Source organism: Bufo bufo, chromosome 1 (genome assembly GCF_905171765.1).
Source record: "Bufo bufo chromosome 1, aBufBuf1.1, whole genome shotgun sequence".
In the NCBI taxonomy this organism is placed as follows: domain Eukaryota; kingdom Metazoa; phylum Chordata; class Amphibia; order Anura; family Bufonidae; genus Bufo; species Bufo bufo.
The window spans coordinates 165,013,605-165,031,133 of NC_053389.1; the positions used below are offsets into that span (position 1 = coordinate 165,013,605).

Sequence of the window (17,529 nt, forward strand, 5' to 3'; positions counted from 1 at the left end):
GCCAGGACGCTACTGAAGCCCTGGCTGCCATAGTCAGCTCCCTGCTGCCGTGTGCACTATGTACAGGGCAGCAGGGAGAGTGTGAAGTCCTATTCACCCTGATAGAGCTCTATTAGGGTGAATAGGACAAGGTATTAAAAGATCCCAGGTTCTAGCCCCTAAGGGGGAAAATAGTTATTAAATAAAAAGTAAAAAAATAATAATAATGAGTTTAAAAAAAACATCAAAATATTAAGTATAAATCACCCCCTTTCCTAATTTTACATATAAAATATATAAACAATAAATAAATAAACATATTACATATCGCCACATCCGAAAAGTCCAAACTATTAAAATATTTTAAAAAATTCCTATGCGGTGAGCACCATAACAGAAAAAAATTAAAATAAAAACAGTGCGATTTGCCATTTTTTTTTAGTCACCTTGCCCCCCCCAAAAATAGGATCGGACTGTTCTATTATGGGCTGGACGTTCCATAAAATGCGTAATGCACACAGCTTTTTTGGTGTTTTATTTTTTCGCGTGGTATCGAGTATCGCAATACTTTTTGATGGTATCAAAACCGAATCAAAATTTCTCTCCTACTAGTATGGGGGGGGGGGGGGGGGGGGCTTGCTATATTACTCCATCCATGAGCTAACAGGTTCAGAAGTCACCCCCAGCAGTGATGTTGCCTCTTGCATGTTCAGACTCCTTCCCCTATTGATAGGCGAGGATGGGGTGGTGACTTGCTGGACAATGAAAATTTCGACACGTTAGCTTTCTGTATGGTCTGTAAACATTGACATGGACACGTTGCTAGTCCTTTACGTAAATGTTGTCGTCAGTGGTGTCATGCTGTAGCGACTGTGGTCCCTGGTTGGTTATGTCTGCATTGTGTGTCCGGGAGGCTGCAGCTGTGGGAGAGGTGTGATGTCATCGGTGCTTGTCCATCAGGGTGCGGTGCTAGAACAAATATCACATTTATGTGGCCCACAGTTAATCTGTTAGTAATTAACTCTTGATCAGAGTGGAGCTGTAAAGTGAGTTTGTCACAGCAGTTAAAATTCCCTCATTAATAGGATTTTAGTGAACTAACCAGCGTATTCTGGGAGTATTCACTCATTAAAGGTGTTGTCTAGGACTTACGGTATATGTTTATGAGCTATCAGGATAGGTCATTTATAGCAGATCAGTGGGAGTCAGAGTACCGGCATCCCTGCCAATCAGCTGTTTGAAGGGGCTGGGGTGCTTGTCCGAGCACCGCAGCCTATTTATTCTATACCTGGGTTCAGCAACCTTCGGCTCTCCAGCTGCTGTAAAACTACAAACCGGATTCCAAAAAAGTTGGGACACTATACAAATCGTGAATAAAAACTGAATGAAATGATGTGGAGGTGCCAACTTCTAATATTTTATTCAGAATAGAACATAAATCACGGAACAAAAGTTTAAACTGAGAAAATGTACCATTTTAAGGGAAAAATATGTTGAATCAGAATTTCATGGTGTCAACAAATCCCAAAAAAGTTGGGACAAGGGCATTTTCACCACTGTGTGGCATCTCCCCTTCTTCTTACAACACTCAACAGACGTCTGGGGACTGAGGAGACCAGTTTCTCAAGTTTAGAAATAGGAATGCTCTCCCATTCTTGTCTAATACAGGCCTCTAACTGTTCAATCGTCTTGGGCCTTCTTTGTTGCACCTTCCTCTTTATGATGCGCCAAATGTTGTCTATAAGTGAAAGATCTGGACTGCAGACTGGCCATTTCAGTACCCGGATCCTTCTCCTACGCAGCCATGATGTTGTGATTGATGCAGAATGTGGTCTGGCATTATCTTGTTGAAAAATGCAGGGTCTTCCCTGAAAGAGATGACGTCTGGATGGGAGCATATGTTGTTCTAGAACCTGAATATATTTTTCTGCATTGATGGTGCCTTTCCAGACATGCAAGCTGCCCATGCCACATGCACTCATGCAACCCCATACCATCAGAGATGCAGGCTTCTGAACTGAGCGTTGATAACAACTTGGGTTGTCCTTGTCCTCTTTGGTCCGGATGACATGGCGTCCCAGATTTCCAAAAAGAACTTCGAATCGTGACTCGTCTGACCACAGAACAGTCTTCCATTTTGCCCCACTCCATTTTAAATGATCCCTGTCCCAGTGAAATCGCCTGAGCTTGTGGATCTTGCTTAGAAATGGCTTCTTCTTTGCACTGTAGAGTTTCAGCTGGCAACGGCGGATGACACGGTGGATTGTGTTCACTGACAATGGTTTCTAGAAGTATTCCTGAGCCCATTCTGTGATTTCCTTTACATTAGCATTCCTGTTTGTGGTGCAGTGTCGTTTAAGGGCCCGGAGATCACGGTGTCACAGCCAGACAGTTGAGAAGCTCTGACAGGAGCCTTTCAGATCCTCCTCCTTGAATTTCTTTGTTTTGGTTTGGTTCCTCATCTCGTTGGTCTATCTCAGCTGTCATGCAGTTGGACTGATTGCTGCCCTTTAAGTTCCTCCCCAGAATGCAGTAGTGTGCGGCTTATACAACTTCCTGGAGTGTGTGTGCATGCTGTTCCTAGTTCCCAGTCCACAGTCCCCAGTCGTCTGCAAGATAAGTTCTGTTTATGTGTTTATGATTTTCTGTTTTCTGGATCCAGGTGACCCTGACTCCCTCCGTGTCTGTGTAGGGAGCCGGTGGTCGTGTCCCCTCACTATTGTAGGGTCTTCAGGTGTAAGATAGTCGAGGTACGTGTATATGCGCCCATCCACCTTTGGGGTGGTCGCATAGGCTGAGCAATAAGGGAGAGCGGCAGGTCTCATGCAGGGGTCTCCCTTTTGTTCCTTAGTTGGGGATCCAGTGAGTCATTGTTTATATTGTATTGTCTTGTTTCCTGTACACCATCCGTGACAATATAAGCCGCCAAAACCGTCTCAAGCATGGATCCGGTTTCACTTTTGGCTGAACGCCTCCAGGGTCTTTCATTGGAGGTAGCTGATCTCCGTAGGATTTTTTCTCAGTTTCAAGTGACCGGTTCAGCTTGTGTTCATGGAGTTTGTGCTGAGCCTAAGATCTCGCTCCCGGATACGTTCTCTGGGGGTAGTGAGAATTTTGTGCGTTTTAAAGAGGCTTGCAAACTCCATTTTCGCCTTCTTCCCCATTCCTCTAGTGATGAAGAACAGAGGGTGGGGATCATTGTATCGCTGCTCAGGGGTAACGCTCAATCCTGGGCCTTTTCGCTACCGGAGGGGGCACGGCCCCTCCACTCAGTGGATGAATTCTTTTTAGCCCCGGGTCAGATATATGATGATCCGGATCGTATTGCTCTGGCTGAGTCTAGACTACGTCTGTTATGCCAGGGTAAACAATCCGCAGAGATATACTGCTCAGAATTTCGGAGATGGGCAGCTGATACTGGTTGGAATGATGCTGCACTCCGAAGTCAATTTTGCCAGGGTCTTTCAGAGGGATTGAAAGATGCATTTGCCTTTCATGAGAGGCCAATCTCCCTGGACTCTGCTATGTCTCAGGCCGTTCGTATTGACAGGCGTCTTAGTGAGAGAGGAGAGATCTCTCCTTCCTGTCATACTCAGTCCCGGGACAGTGCAGCGGTCTCATTCTGTGCGCAGGGGTCTCAGTCGCTGTCAGCCCCTTCTGAGCAGGAGCCCATGCAGCTGGGGTTGATTGCCTCTGACAATAGAAGATTCAGCCCGCATGGGAGGGTTTGTTTTTGTTGTGGAGGTATAAATCATTTGGCAAATGTTTGTCCCTCTAGGAGATTCAGGCAGTTTTCTGGGAGTAATAAAGAGACAAAAAGGAAAAAATCTTTTAAAAATGTTCCGTCTGTTACTATTGGCAGGGTTGAGGCGGAAATTGAAGGTTTTCCTTTTGCTTGTAGTTCCCGTTTTGTCCTACCTGCTAGGGTGGCGCTAGAGAGCAAGAGCATTTTTTGTGAGATTTTTGTGGATAGTGGAGCAGCTGTCAATCTCATTGATAATCAATTTGCAATAACTCATGGTTTCCAGGTATGCACTTTGGGAAAGGATATTCCTGTTTTTGCTATTGATTCCGCTCCACTTTCTCAGAAATCATTAAAGGGCATAGTTCACAATATCCGTTTAATTGTGAGTGATGCTCATGTTGAGGATGTGTCATGTTTCGTCCTTAGCGGTTTGCCTACTCCTCTAGTGTTGGGACTACCCTGGCTCACTAAACATAACCCCACCATTAATTGGCAAGCAAGGCAAATAAATGGTTGGAGTGACTTTTGCAGAGAGAATTGCCTCATAACATCTGTTTCTGAGGTTTCTACTAAGACTGTACCACCTTTCCTCTCTGAATTTTCGGATGTCTTTTCGGAGAGTGGAGTTCAGGTTTTGCCTCCGCACAGGGAGTATGATTGCCCTATTAATCTCATCCCAGGCGCCAAGCTGCCTAAATCTCGTTTATACAATCTCTCCCAACCTGAGAGGGTCGCTATGCGTGCTTATATCTCTGAGAGTTTGAGAAAGGGACACATATGACCCTTGAAGTCACCTGTTGCCGCTGGCTTTTTCTTTGTTAAGAAAAAAGATGGTTCTTTAAGACCTTGTCTGGATTTCAGGGAGCTGAACAGTATCACTATTCGTGATCCTTATCCGCTTCCTCTGATCCCGGACCTGTTTAACCAGGTTGTTGGGGCTAAAGTCTTTTCCAAATTAGACCTAAGAGGGGCATACAACCTGGTCAGAGAAGGAGACGAATGGAAGACGGCTTTCAATACCCCTGAGGGCCATTTTGAGAATTTGGTTATGCCTTTTGGTTTGATGAATGCCCCAGCCGTTTTTCAGCATTTCGTGAACAGCATTTTTTTTATCATTTAATGGGAAAATTTGTATTAGTGTATTTGGATGACATTTAGATTTTTTTCTCCTGATTTCAAGACTCATAAGGAACACTTACGTCAGGTCTTGCTCATTCTGCGGGAGAATAAATTATACGCAAAACAGGAAAAATGTGTTTGCAGTTCCAGAAATTCAATTTCTGGGGTTTCTTCTCTCCGCTTCTGGTTTTCGCATGGACCCCGAGAAGGTCCGCACTGTGCTTGAGTGGGAGCTTCCTGAGAATCAGAAGGCGCTGATGCGTTTTTTGGGCTTTGCCAATTATTACAGGAAATTTATTTTGAATTATTCCTCTGTTGTTAAACCACTCACTGATATGACCAGAAAGGGGGTAGATTTTTCTTCCTGGTTGGTAGAGGCGCGTAAGGCTTTTTCTAATATCAAGGAGAGTTTTGCTTCCGCTCCCATCCTGGTACAACCTGATATTTCGTTACCCTTCATAGTTGAGGTTGATGCTTCTGAGGTAGGGGTGGGTGCGGTCTTGTCTCAGGGTTCCTCTCCTGCCAAATGGTAACCGTGTGCCTTTTTCTCAAAGAAACTCTCCTCCGCAGAGAGAAATTATGATGTGGGAGATAGGGAATTGTTGGCCATCAAGTTGGCTTTTGAAGAATGGCGCCATTGGCTAGAGGGAGCCAGACACCCTATTACTGTGTTTACTGACCATAAAAATCTGGCCTACTTGGAGTCAGCCAAGCGTCTGAACCCGAGACAGGCCAGATGGTCTTTGTTCTTTTCAAGGTTTAATTTTGTTGTCACGTTCCGCCCTGGAGTTAAGAATGTGAAGGCAGAAGCCCTGTCACGTTGTTTTCCGGGAGGTGGGAATTTTGAAGACCCGGGTCCCATTTTGGCTGAAGGTGTGGTGGTCTCTGCCCTTTTTCCTGAATTGGAGGCAGAGGTGCAGGCAGCCCAGTCAGAAGCTCCTGATCTTTGTCCTCCTGGGAGGTTGTTTGTGCCTCTCGCTTTGAGACACAAGATTTTTAAAGAACACCACGATACGGTCCTTGCTGGGCACCCGGGGGCAAGAGCCACACTGGATCTCATCGCTCGGAGATTCTGGTGGCCTGCGCTTCGTAAGTCGGTTGAGGGTTTTGTGGCAGCTTGCGAGACTTGCGCTCGTGCCAAAGTCCCTCATTCACGGCCATCAGGTCCTCTCCTCCCTTTGCCCATTCCTTCCCGTCCTTGGACACATCTGTCCATGGACTTCATAACGGACTTGCCTCGTTCCTCGGGGAAGACTGTGATTCTGGTGGTGGTGGACCGTTTTAGCAAAATGGTGCATTTTATCCCTTTTCCTGGTTTGCCCAATGCTAAGACGCTGGCGCAGGCATTTATTGACCACATTGTCAAATTGCATGCTATTCCTTCAGACATAGTCTCTGATAGGGGCACGCAGTTTGTTTCCAGATTCTGGAAGGCTTTCTGTTCTCGCTTGGGGGTTCGGTTGTCATTCTCTTCTGCTTTCCACCTGCAGTCGAATGGCCAGACAGAGCGCGTCAATCAGAATCTGGAGACATATCTGCGCTGTTTTGTGGCGGAGAATCAGGAGGATTGGTGTTCTTTTTTGTCCCTTGCTGAGTTTGCTTTAAATAACCGTCGTCAGGAGTCCTCTGATAAGTCACCATTTTTTGGTGCATATGGGTTTCATCCGCAGTTTGGGACTTTCTCGGGAGAGGGGTCTTCTGGTTTACCTGATGAGGACAGATTTTCCTCGTCTTTGTCATCTATTTGGCAAAAGATTCAGGATAATCTAAAGAGCATGAGTGAGAGATATAAGCGTGTGGCAGATAAGAGACGTGTGCCTGGTCCGGACCTGAATGTTGGTGATCTGGTGTGGTTGTCTACCAAGAATATCAGATTGAAGGTTCCCTCCTGGAAGTTGGGTCCTAGGTTTATTGGGCCTTACAAGATCCTGTCTGTCATCAATCCTGTTGCCTACCGTCTTGATCTTCCTCAGACTTGGAAGATCCATAATGTTTTTCATAAGTCCTTATTGAAACCTTATGTTCAACCTATTGTACCCTCGCCTTTGCCTCCTCCTCCTATTGTGGTTGATGGAAATCTTGAATTTCAGGTCTCTAGGATTGTGGTTTCTCGTCTTGTCCGCGATTCCCTCCAGTACCTCGTTCATTGGGAGGGTTATGGTCCTGAGGAGAGGATGTGGGTCCCAGTGACGGACATTAAGGCCTCTCGTCTCATCAGGGCTTTCCATATGTCCCATCCTGAGAAGGTGGGCTCTGAGTGTCCGGAGTCCACTCGTAGAGGGAGGGGTACTGTCACAGCCAGACAGTTGAGAAGCTCTGACAGGAGCCTTTCAGATCCTCCTCCTTGAATTTCTTTGTTTTGGTTTGGTTCCTCATCTCGTTGGTCTATCTCAGCTGTCATGCAGTTGGACTGATTGCTGCCCTTTAAGTTCCTCCCCAGAATGCAGTAGTGTGCGGCTTATACAACTTCCTGGAGTGTGTGTGCATGCTGTTCCTAGTTCCCAGTCCACAGTCCCCAGTCGTCTGCAAGATAAGTTCTGTTTATGTATTTATGATTTTCTGTTTTCTGGATCCAGGTGACCCTGACTCCCTCCGTGTGTAGGGAGCCGGTGGTCGTGTCCCCTCACTATTGTAGGGTCTTCAGGTGTAAGATAGTCGAGGTACGTGGATATGCGCCCATCCACCTTTGGGGTGGTCGCATAGGCTGAGCAATAAGGGAGAGCGGCAGGTCTCATGCAGGGGTCTCCCTTTTGTTCCTTAGTTGTGGATCCAGTGAGTCATTGTTTATATTGTATTGTCTTGTTTCCTGTACACCATCCGTTACACACGGGCATCCAGTATGGTTTTACGGCCTTGACCCTTACGCACAGAGATTGTTCCAGATTCTCTGAATCTTCGGATGATGTTATGCACAGTTGATGATGATAGATGCAAAGTCTTTGCAATTTTTCGCTGGGTAACACCTTTCTGATATTGCTCCACTATCTTTCTGCGCAACATTGTGGTAATTGGTGATCCTCTACCCATCTTGGCTTCTGAGAGACACTGCCACTCTGAGAAGCTCTTTTTATACCCAATCATGTTGCCAAGTGACCTAATTAGTGTTAATTGGTCATCCAGCTCTTCGTTGTGCTCAAATTAACTTTTTCCAGCCTCTTATTGCTACTTGTCCCAACTTTTTTGGGATTTGTTGACACCGTGAAAATTGGAATCAACGTATTTTTCCTTTAAAATGATACATTTACCCGGATTAAACGTTTTATCTGTCATCTACGTTCTATTACAAATAAAATATTGACATTTGCCATCTCCACATCATTGCATTCAGTTTTTATTCACAATTTGTTTAGTGTCCCAACTTTTTTGGAATCCGGTTTGTACAACTCCCAGCATGCACACTTGCTTGTCTGTTCTTGTATTTCCCATAGAAGTGAATGGGGCATGCTGGGAGTTGTAGTTTCAGAACAGCTGGATTGCTGGAGGTTGCTGATCCCTGTTCTATACCAAGCACAGTGCCATACGTGGCTGTTTTGGTTTTGTAGTTTCACCAGAATGGAAGCTGCAGAAAGGCCATATGACCCATGGACATGACGCCACAGGCCAAGGAAGAGGCTGCCCACCCCTAAGTGCCATGAGCCCCTTCAAACATCTGATCTTGGGGGGTGGCCAGTGTCAGACCACCACCAATCAAATATTGATGTTACACGCTGCACGATCAGCACTTATTTCATTACTGTGTTGCATGGACCCCCGCCTTCTGGACCCTTCACGGCTGCAATGTCTGACAGCAACAAAATGTAAAAAAAATAAAAATAATTTCCTTTTTTTTTTTACTTTTATATCTTTTGTGTAATATTTTATCATTCCCCCCATGTATATATTGAGGATAGATCATTAATATCAAATTCCTGGATAACTCCATTTTACTAATCAAGGTGGCTTTGCAATATCTGAAGAGCCACAGGTGGGAAACCAAACCATTTTTATAGAATTTTGAAAACGGAAACCATTGCTTTGTGGAAATATCTGGGCTGGCACCCAGTTGCATACGTGCAGGGGGCATAGTTTGTAATGAGGGTATCCAGCCTAATGTAAAACCACAATTATTCATTTTATTAATGTCATTTAATTCTCCACAAAATCTCAACCCTTTGGCCTAAAATAGCACTGCCCTCTTGCTTTCAATCAGCAGGAGTCTGGGGCTCTGGGCAATAACAATCTTTGGCCCCTCACCATTCACCAGAGCAGTAATTCACTGGAGTCTGATGCTCTTCAGCATCTTTTATCTCCTTGGTCTTTTGCTTTATCCTTTTAGATCCTTTAACGTATCTGATCGCAGGCTGGGGCGTTTTCTGGCTATGGACCCTCAATCACTGCCCTGATTCCCAGATGGTTAATACTTCCCCGTCCATCAGTCTTCTGAATGTCTGTGCCAAATGAAATCACATCAAATCCTGGAATATCCTCATGTAGAAGATAATAAGATGCTTTTTTGATCTCCTGATTACTTGGTCCTAAGGGCTGGGAATGTTCCTCCACGATGTTGTCCTGACACAGTTCTATTTTTTTCTTTGTCGTTACAATGAAGTTTAAATGAAATTCCCCATCCGCCATCCTGTGGCAGGAGATTAGATGTTGGATGTGACCTGCAGATTTTAGATTCTTTTTCTTCCCTCTGCTGCTTCAAGTAAATGTATCCTGTTATGTCACAGCTTTGCTGTATGCTCTAAGCCAATCCGATATCTCCTTACTGTTCGCCACCCTTTCCTCTCACAGCATACAGTCTCATAGAGAGAAAAGAAAACTGCAGCTGTATCCCCCTCCTCTCCCCTGTTAGCTATATACTGTTCTACTGTCACGCTTCAGTGTGGGATGGAAACACCACACCGAGCATAGGGGAGGGTGAAACAGGGAATCAGGCCTGAGAACTAGGGAAGGAAGATGGACACCTCCTAGTGAAAACCCTAACCAAAATCCTGACTGACTACCAGTATGAACAGACCCTAAAGTTAGATGAGTTCATACGCAGGTATACCTAGAGTCCTATCTAGCCCTATAGGACCCTGGTACTAATGGCAGGGACGAGACTACCTGTTCCTCCAAAAGGAAGGACGAACAGGAGTCTACTTCAGGCCTAATACAAACAATAGAGAAATGCAACACACAGAGCCCAAACAAAATACAAAAGGGAAGACTTAACTTCAAAGAGGCTATGGAAGCACCAGGAACTCAGCCAAGATCCAACCACAGGCACAGAAGCTATAAACCACGCAGCATTGTGGGAGAAGCAACTATAAATAAGGAAGTTTAAATGACCACATAAACAACACAGACACCTATTGATCCACAAGGAAAACCTGTCAGATCAAACCACGTGTTGCCAGTCTCACAGATCTCCTGCCACTCACTGTTGCCGGGACATCCGTATGTCTCGGTACGTCCTTGACATCTTCGCTAGGTTTTGATGACTGAGTTGATTTGCAAACATTAAAATGGTTTTGTGGGTGTTCGATGGCCTGTTCTCAGAATAGGTCATCAGTATCTGAGCGTTGGGGGTTCAACAACTGGCACCCCTGCTGATCAGCTGTTGGAGGAGGGCACGATGATGTGGTGAGTACAGTGGCCACCTCACTTCCTACTAAGCAGTGCCATACATTGTATATTGGCTGTACTTGGTCTCGCAACCCAGGTCCATTCACCGGAGCGATGTGGCCTTTTCTTAGGCCAGTGACTTCACGTTCATTGGTCGCATGACCTATTTGTAGCTGAAAGGGCCTGGGCTGCCGCTATACAATGTACAGCACTGTGCTTGGTACGCAGCACTCACCGGAGCTCTGCGGCCTACTCAAACAGATGAAAGGTGGAGGTGCTGGGTGTCGGACTCCACTGATTAGATATTAAACTCCCGAAAAACTCCTACATGAATTTGGCAGATCTCATGAATGACTGTAAAATGGGGAAATAAGTATTTTATTTTCCATTTTTAGCGTTACAGTTTCTAATTTCTGCTCTTATTTGCTTTCCTCTAGGAGAGTCTGTGAGATGTGGATAAGACTCGCCTACAGACGTTAAAATACGGTGAGTAAAGGAAAGAGGATGGAGTCTGGGCACAGATTTGCACATGAAGGCCCACCATGGATTACTTCCAGGTTCATTATGTCATTCAGCTTTCCTTTCTAGCATTAGACGGCGTATATACTGGGTGATTTTAAAAGAATGGTGAAAAAGTAAGACTAGTTTCACATCTGTGGTAAAGGTATCTGGCAGGCTGTTCTGCAGTTCACCGGATTAGATACTGCCGTTCACTGCTGGAACTCTTTAACTATAATGAGATCTGGCCATTTTCCAGCATGAACTTCAGTTTCCGGCCGTACACAAAACAGTGCATCGATTGTTTTTTGTCCAACAGTAACCCGGCGCTCATGTCGGAAACAGGCCGAATCTTATATGATCAATGGGCTCCGGTGGTGCAACTATACAGTGCACTCCTCCAGCTGTTTCTCTGCTGGAACAGCCTGCTGGATACCTTTACCACATATGTGAAAGTAGCCTAAAGGCCTGTAGTTAAACAAATTTAATGAAGCTGTGCTTTGGTTGATACAGGCAACAAAATCATTTTTTTTAGGCAATTTTCTTGAATCTGCCCCTTTATGTACATAAAGGGGCTGGTTTAAGATGACGACATCGTTGACTTTGGCATTGACTTGCAGGGCCGATTGGAAGATGACAAATTCACTGACAGACTGGTGTTCAGCGATGAGTCTATCACCTCCGTGTGAAGGTTAATCACCAAAAGGTTAAAATCTGGGGCTCAGAAAACTCATGTTCCCTTGTCGTGCACATGAGGGACTCAAGTAAAGTAAACGTGTTCTGTGCAATGAGCAAAGTCTACGGCCCCTTCTTTTTTGCTGAGGATACTGTCACTGGCGCACTCCTACCTGGAAATGTTAAGGGAAAGGTTTATACCACAGATAGACGAAGATCTGCCAAGCATAAGAGCAGGATGGTGCTCCTCCTCATCATTTCTAGGTGGATGTTCACCAGTAGCTGAATGAAACTACTGGAATGTTGGATTGGCTGCACTGGAATAAACAATTTACCAATATTGTGCTGGCCATGACGTTCACCAGATCTAACACCCTGCAACTTCTTTCTGTGGGGCTACACCAGGAACTCAGCATATCTGCCCCTCCCCAACCACAGGATCTGAAGAACCCGAGAAAACATCACTACAAAAGTGAAGTCCATATCCAAGGACATGCTTGTATTGGTAAATTTCATATATACCCATTCCATATAGATCAATGAAAATGAATACACCATAATTATCTCGTATTTAAATACCATAATACACATTTCATAAAAAAAAAAAAAATTCATACCTAGAAGCTATAATTACACTATAATTATGTGAAATGTGGATAATGGTTATAAAAAGATCATAACATATATATCAAGCTTATAGCATCATGTATATCTTCATAGCTTCATGAGCTCTGTTTATACCAAATGGACAAGCCTGAATAGAATTTCGTAAATTCACACTTGAGCTTGTTCAAATTAGGGAAACGATAATCCTTCAGTAAAAATATTGGAACGATAATCCTTCAGTTAAAATAGTGGTCTTATATCTGCTTTTAAATAGTGTTATGGGAGTATTGTCCTTGTTTGGATCAATTGATATAAGTCATGTCCTTATTTAGGATGGGACTGTAGCTGGGCCATGGACATCAGCACATGGAGAGCTAAGTATTTTGTTGAAAGCGATTCATCACCGCTATTTTGTGTGTTTGGTTGTCTTATTAAGCCGTTAAGCGACCTGAACTCTTGATTACTTGGCTACTGTTGATGTTTGTGGATGTATCTGTCCCATGATGATTTGGCTGAGTGCTATTGAAACGCGTTGGGACGAGCCTTTGGAATCATATGTATGTACCCTTGTATGTTTTCCCTGACAAAGCTAGGCAGTCCTCGCCGCAATAAAAACGGACACCCAGGCACATGCAGAGAGGGTTGAAATGAGAGTTAGATACAGGGAATTATAGGGAAGAGACCCAGTATCTGTCTCTCTCTTAATTTATATTCCTGTTTTTCTAACTCGCCCTCGGAGCATTATTGTATAACTGAACACTTGCTTATACTTTCACCATTCGGTTTATGCGTGGTCACTGATGCATGCATGTTTTAACTTGTTTATATGCTATGGGCCTACTACATTAGGATTGACTATTAAAAGTTACGTTTTAAGGTTACCCCTTTATTTCAAGTTATTTTTCACATGTCCTTATTTAGATCAATTAAAGGAATATATTAGAAACAAGTTACATCACGAAGAGGCCTCTTAAAAAAAGAAAACTGACGTCATTGTATAAACAAAAAATTTATATAAAAATATAAAGCTTTATTGCATAAAACAAAGAATAATAAATATGCAAACAAATAAATCAGGGATAATGCTGTCAGAAAGGTAACAATGACCTAAAATGTTTTGTGAAATCACAGGCCCACCAAGTATCACTACACCCTAAAAGAGTGTAATACATGTCTACAAAAATAGAAATAATCGCAGGTGAGATAGAGGATAAATATAAGTAAAGTAATATAAACCCCAGCCTATATCCAGTGATAGCTAGTATCTAAAGAGAGGACGTCCCATAATAGATAGAGGCTGGAAAGGCATATCTCCTAAATGTCACAGAAATGTCGAAAAAAGTTGAAATTGGCATGTGGTGCAATATTTTTACATCAAAAACCTGATGTATCTGGTTTGATAAATGTCCCACTTAGGCTACTTTCACATCTGCGCTTTCCCTTTCCGCTATTGAGATCCGTTATAGGGTCTCAATAGCGGGGGAAAATGCTTCAGTTTTGTCCCCATTCATTGTCAATGGGGACAAAACTAAACTGAAGGGATCGGAGTGCACCAGAATGCATTCCAGTCCGTTTCATTGCGTTCCCATGAAAGCAGCGTTTTTGAGTGTGTCCTGGGATGCGGAGCAAGACGGATCCGTCATGACTCACAATGTAAGTCAATGGTGCTCTATCCGTTTTCTCTGACACCAAAGAAAACGGATCCGCCATGGCTATTTTAGAGATAATACAACCGGATCCGTTCATAAAGGATGCAGATGGTTATATTATCATGACGGAAGCGTTTTTGATGATCCATGACGGATCAAGGCAAAAGCGCTGGTGTGAAAGTAGCCTTAGTCCTTGACACACTAAGGCTACTTTCACACTAGCGTTTTTCTTTTCCGGCGCTGAGTTCCGTCCTAGGAGCTCAAATCCGGAAAAGAACTGATCAGTTTTATCCTAATGCATTCTGAATGGAGAGTCATCCGTTCAGGATGCATCAGGATGTCTTCAGTTCAGTCTTTTTGACTGATCAGGCTTTTCAGAAAACCGTAGCATGTTGTATTTTTACCTCCGGCCAAAAATCCTGAACACTTTGACTGAACGCCGAATCCGGTCTTTTTCCCATTGACTTGCATTAACGTGTGTTCTGTCAAACCAGATCCGGCTTTTGCATGTTAAACCCGAAAAATGTGAAAAAAAAGTTAAAGTCCATAAATGGCGGATCCGTTTTTTCCAATGCATTTTTTCATTGTGATCAAAATCCTGATCAGGATTCAAATGTAATCCGTTTTCACACGTTTTTCCGGATCCGGTGTCGGAATTGAACGCCGGATTCAAACTACGCTAGTGTGAAAGTAGCCTAATATCTTTTATTCTTCAGTTATACTGCAGGTTCATGATAACGTCATTTTGCTCTATGTTCCCATACTCTGTTACAACACATATAGGGTCATTTATTAAGACCGGCATTTTATTCTTCCTCCAGTCGGTCACCAGATCAACAGTCTGTCCTTTGGCTCACCATCCTTGCAGTCTCTTCTGTGACTGTCCCTCCCTTCAGTCTTTCCTGTGCCTCACCCTAACTGCAGTTTCTTCTGTGGTTCACCCTTCCGCCAGTCTTTCCCGTATCGCACCCTATCTGCAGTCTGTCCGGTGGCTTACCCTCCCTCCAGTCTCTTCTGTGGTTCACCTTTCATGCAGTTTTTTCTGTGTCTCACCCTACCTGCAGTCTGTCTGGTTTTCCTTGTCCAGTGCACATGCGGGATATCTCTTCCTTGTCCTCCTGCCAACATGGTCACTTCAGACAGTGGTAATCTCCTCCTTCATAACACCACTGCTTTCTGTGATGTCACCACAGACTTCTCTGCATAGACTGGCCTGACAGGCAGCTGGGATTTGGCAGCAGTGCCAGGCAGGTGGCAGGATGCCCGACCTCTCCTGTGGTCATTCAGTGATGATTGCAGTGTGTTTGTGTACTTGGTGAGAAATTGCCTGTAAAATAAAGGCATCCTCCAGAGGTAAACGGAGCTGCGACCGCAGACATGACATCAGTATAAACGCCATCCTGCAGACAATCTCCCTTCTGTGATGATGGAAACCAAGGGTGGTACCTTAACGTCTAGAACAACACAGCAACCCATTGAGATTACGGTCATCTCCTGTAGGAAAAATGATTCAATCACTGATGTCTATTAACAGGACAGTCCTGAATAAGGGTTAATCATTGTATAATGAAAAGTTCTGCAACTGTTATCATATCATCATTTTATGGCAAGGATTGGTGACGATTAGAGACATGAACTTCAAAAGATGAGCCAAAAGTGGCTATAAGCTTCTATCTTGTCCACAGCCAGGTAGTCATCCTGCTTGGACATTCACTTACGGGGTAGCTACTGAAAGACAGTTTTCTTCCTTGCGGAGGGAGAGATAATTTACATATCTTTTCCCAGGGAGCATTGCTTGTAAGACTTCCAAAGCCAGTTGGTGGCTTATGCAAGGAGAAACTGTAACCCCTGAGATATTACATCTGGAAACCACAATCAAGAAACTTTCCAATGAAATGTGATGGGTAACAAGTGAAGCTTCCTCTTCACATCACAAATGACATGAAAATCCAGTTTCTGAAGGAACTGATCTTATTCGATATCCATCAGGTATAGGGTTGCCACCTTTACCAACAAAAAATACTGGCCAAGTTAAGCCACACCGCAAAGGTGGTGTGGTTGTGGGGGCGTGGCTTAACACAAGCTTAAAGTCGCTGTGTCAAAATGTGGCTCCCAGTTTTAGTAATGCCCCCATTAGTAATGCCCCCATTAGTGCCCCCCAGAATTGATAATGCCCCCCTAGTAATATTAATGCTCCCATTAGCACCCCCAGAAGTAATAATGCCCCTGTTAGTGCCCCCAGTACTAGTAATGCCTCCATTAATGCCCCAATTAGTGCCCACAGAATTATTAATGCCCCCATTAGTGCCCCCCAGTAATAGTAATGCCCCCAGCAATAGTAATGCCCCCAGTAGTGCCCTCCAGTAATAGTAATGCCCCCATTAGTGCTCCTCGGAATTAATAATGCCCCCATTAGTGCCCCCTCAAATTAATAATGCCCCCATTAGTGCCCCCAGAATTACTAATGCTCCCATTAGTGCCCGCCCAGTAATAGTAGTGCCCCTATTAGTGCCCCCCCAAATGAATAATGCCTTTAGTGCCCCCCAAAATGAATAATGCCCCCATTAGTGCCCTCCAGAATTCCTAATGCCCACATTAGTGCCCCTCAAAATGAATAATGCCCCCTTCTCTGCTTGTGCAAAAAAAAAAAAAACTCTCCTTACCCATTTGATCGCACCGCTGTGAACATTCGCTGCTCACTGGAAGCTCAGGACAGGACCTGTGAGACATCACCACACTGGAGCGCAGGTCCTTTCCTGAGCTTCCAGTGAGCAGCGAGTTTTCACCGCGGCGCGATCAAATGGAGGAGATGAGTTCTTAACACAAGTAGGCGAGGGGCAGGAGTTAAAGGCTGTACTATTGAGTGCTCCACAATGGAAGCGCTCATTAGTAACAGTTCATATATGAAAATACCAGCAATTATTATTGCTGGTAGAAAAAAAACTATCCGCCTAAGCAGTCAGTGTGAAGAGCCTGCAATTTATATTCAGTGAAGTAGAAGAAGTAGAGCATGTGACTGTCCTGTATACAATATATGGAGGACTATCCTGGGGACTGGGGCAGTATAGGCCCAGATCTGGCACTGAACCTCTTAGCTGCAGGAGATGAGTACAGAAACCATGTTTGAACACATGACTTGGATGTATATGATGTTCTCACTAATTTAGCTTACCTCCGACTCTGAGAGCCCCAGTGAGGACGAGGATGACCCCACTTTCCTTTTGTCATCTGTGTCCTCCTCATTATCTAGCGACGATGATGAGCCCCCAAGGTGGCGGAGACGCCGCCAGGCGGAGCAAGGGGACCGCCATGCCAGGGACCCTGTGGCCCACACAAGTACGAGCAGCTCTGGGGCTCGAACTAGTTTTCCGGCCGACCAGTTAAGTCCACCGGAGCCCCCTACCGGTGAACTTGCATGGTGTACCCCAGAGCATTTTGAGCCTGTGATTCCTGATTTTGTTGGCCAACCAGGAATCCAGATTTCCACAGTGGGCTTCACTGAATATGACTATTTTAGTCTTTTTTTCAGTGACCACTTTGTAAATCTGATGGTGGAGCAAACGAACCTGTACGCCCAACAGTTCATTTCTCAACACCCAGGCTCCTTTTTGGCTAGGGCCGGTGGCTGGCCTCCGGTCAGTGCAGCCGAGATGAGGACGTTTTGGG

General features: G+C 44.6%; 1 protein-coding gene across 6 annotated transcripts in view; it reads left to right on the forward strand.

The window, feature by feature from the left end:
- Positions 1-17,529, forward strand: part of LOC121000900 (CMP-N-acetylneuraminate-beta-galactosamide-alpha-2,3-sialyltransferase 4-like) — a 295,630-nt gene that overhangs the window by 128,915 nt on the left and 149,186 nt on the right. For 4 of the 6 annotated variants that reach the window (XM_040431673.1, XM_040431663.1, XM_040431688.1 and 1 more), the window contains exon 3: positions 10,873-10,925. The gene's annotated coding sequence lies outside the window, so the exon portion shown is untranslated. The remainder of the gene's footprint in view (positions 1-10,872; positions 10,926-17,529) is intronic. The other 2 variants (XM_040431705.1, XM_040431681.1) reach the window with 1 other exon arrangement.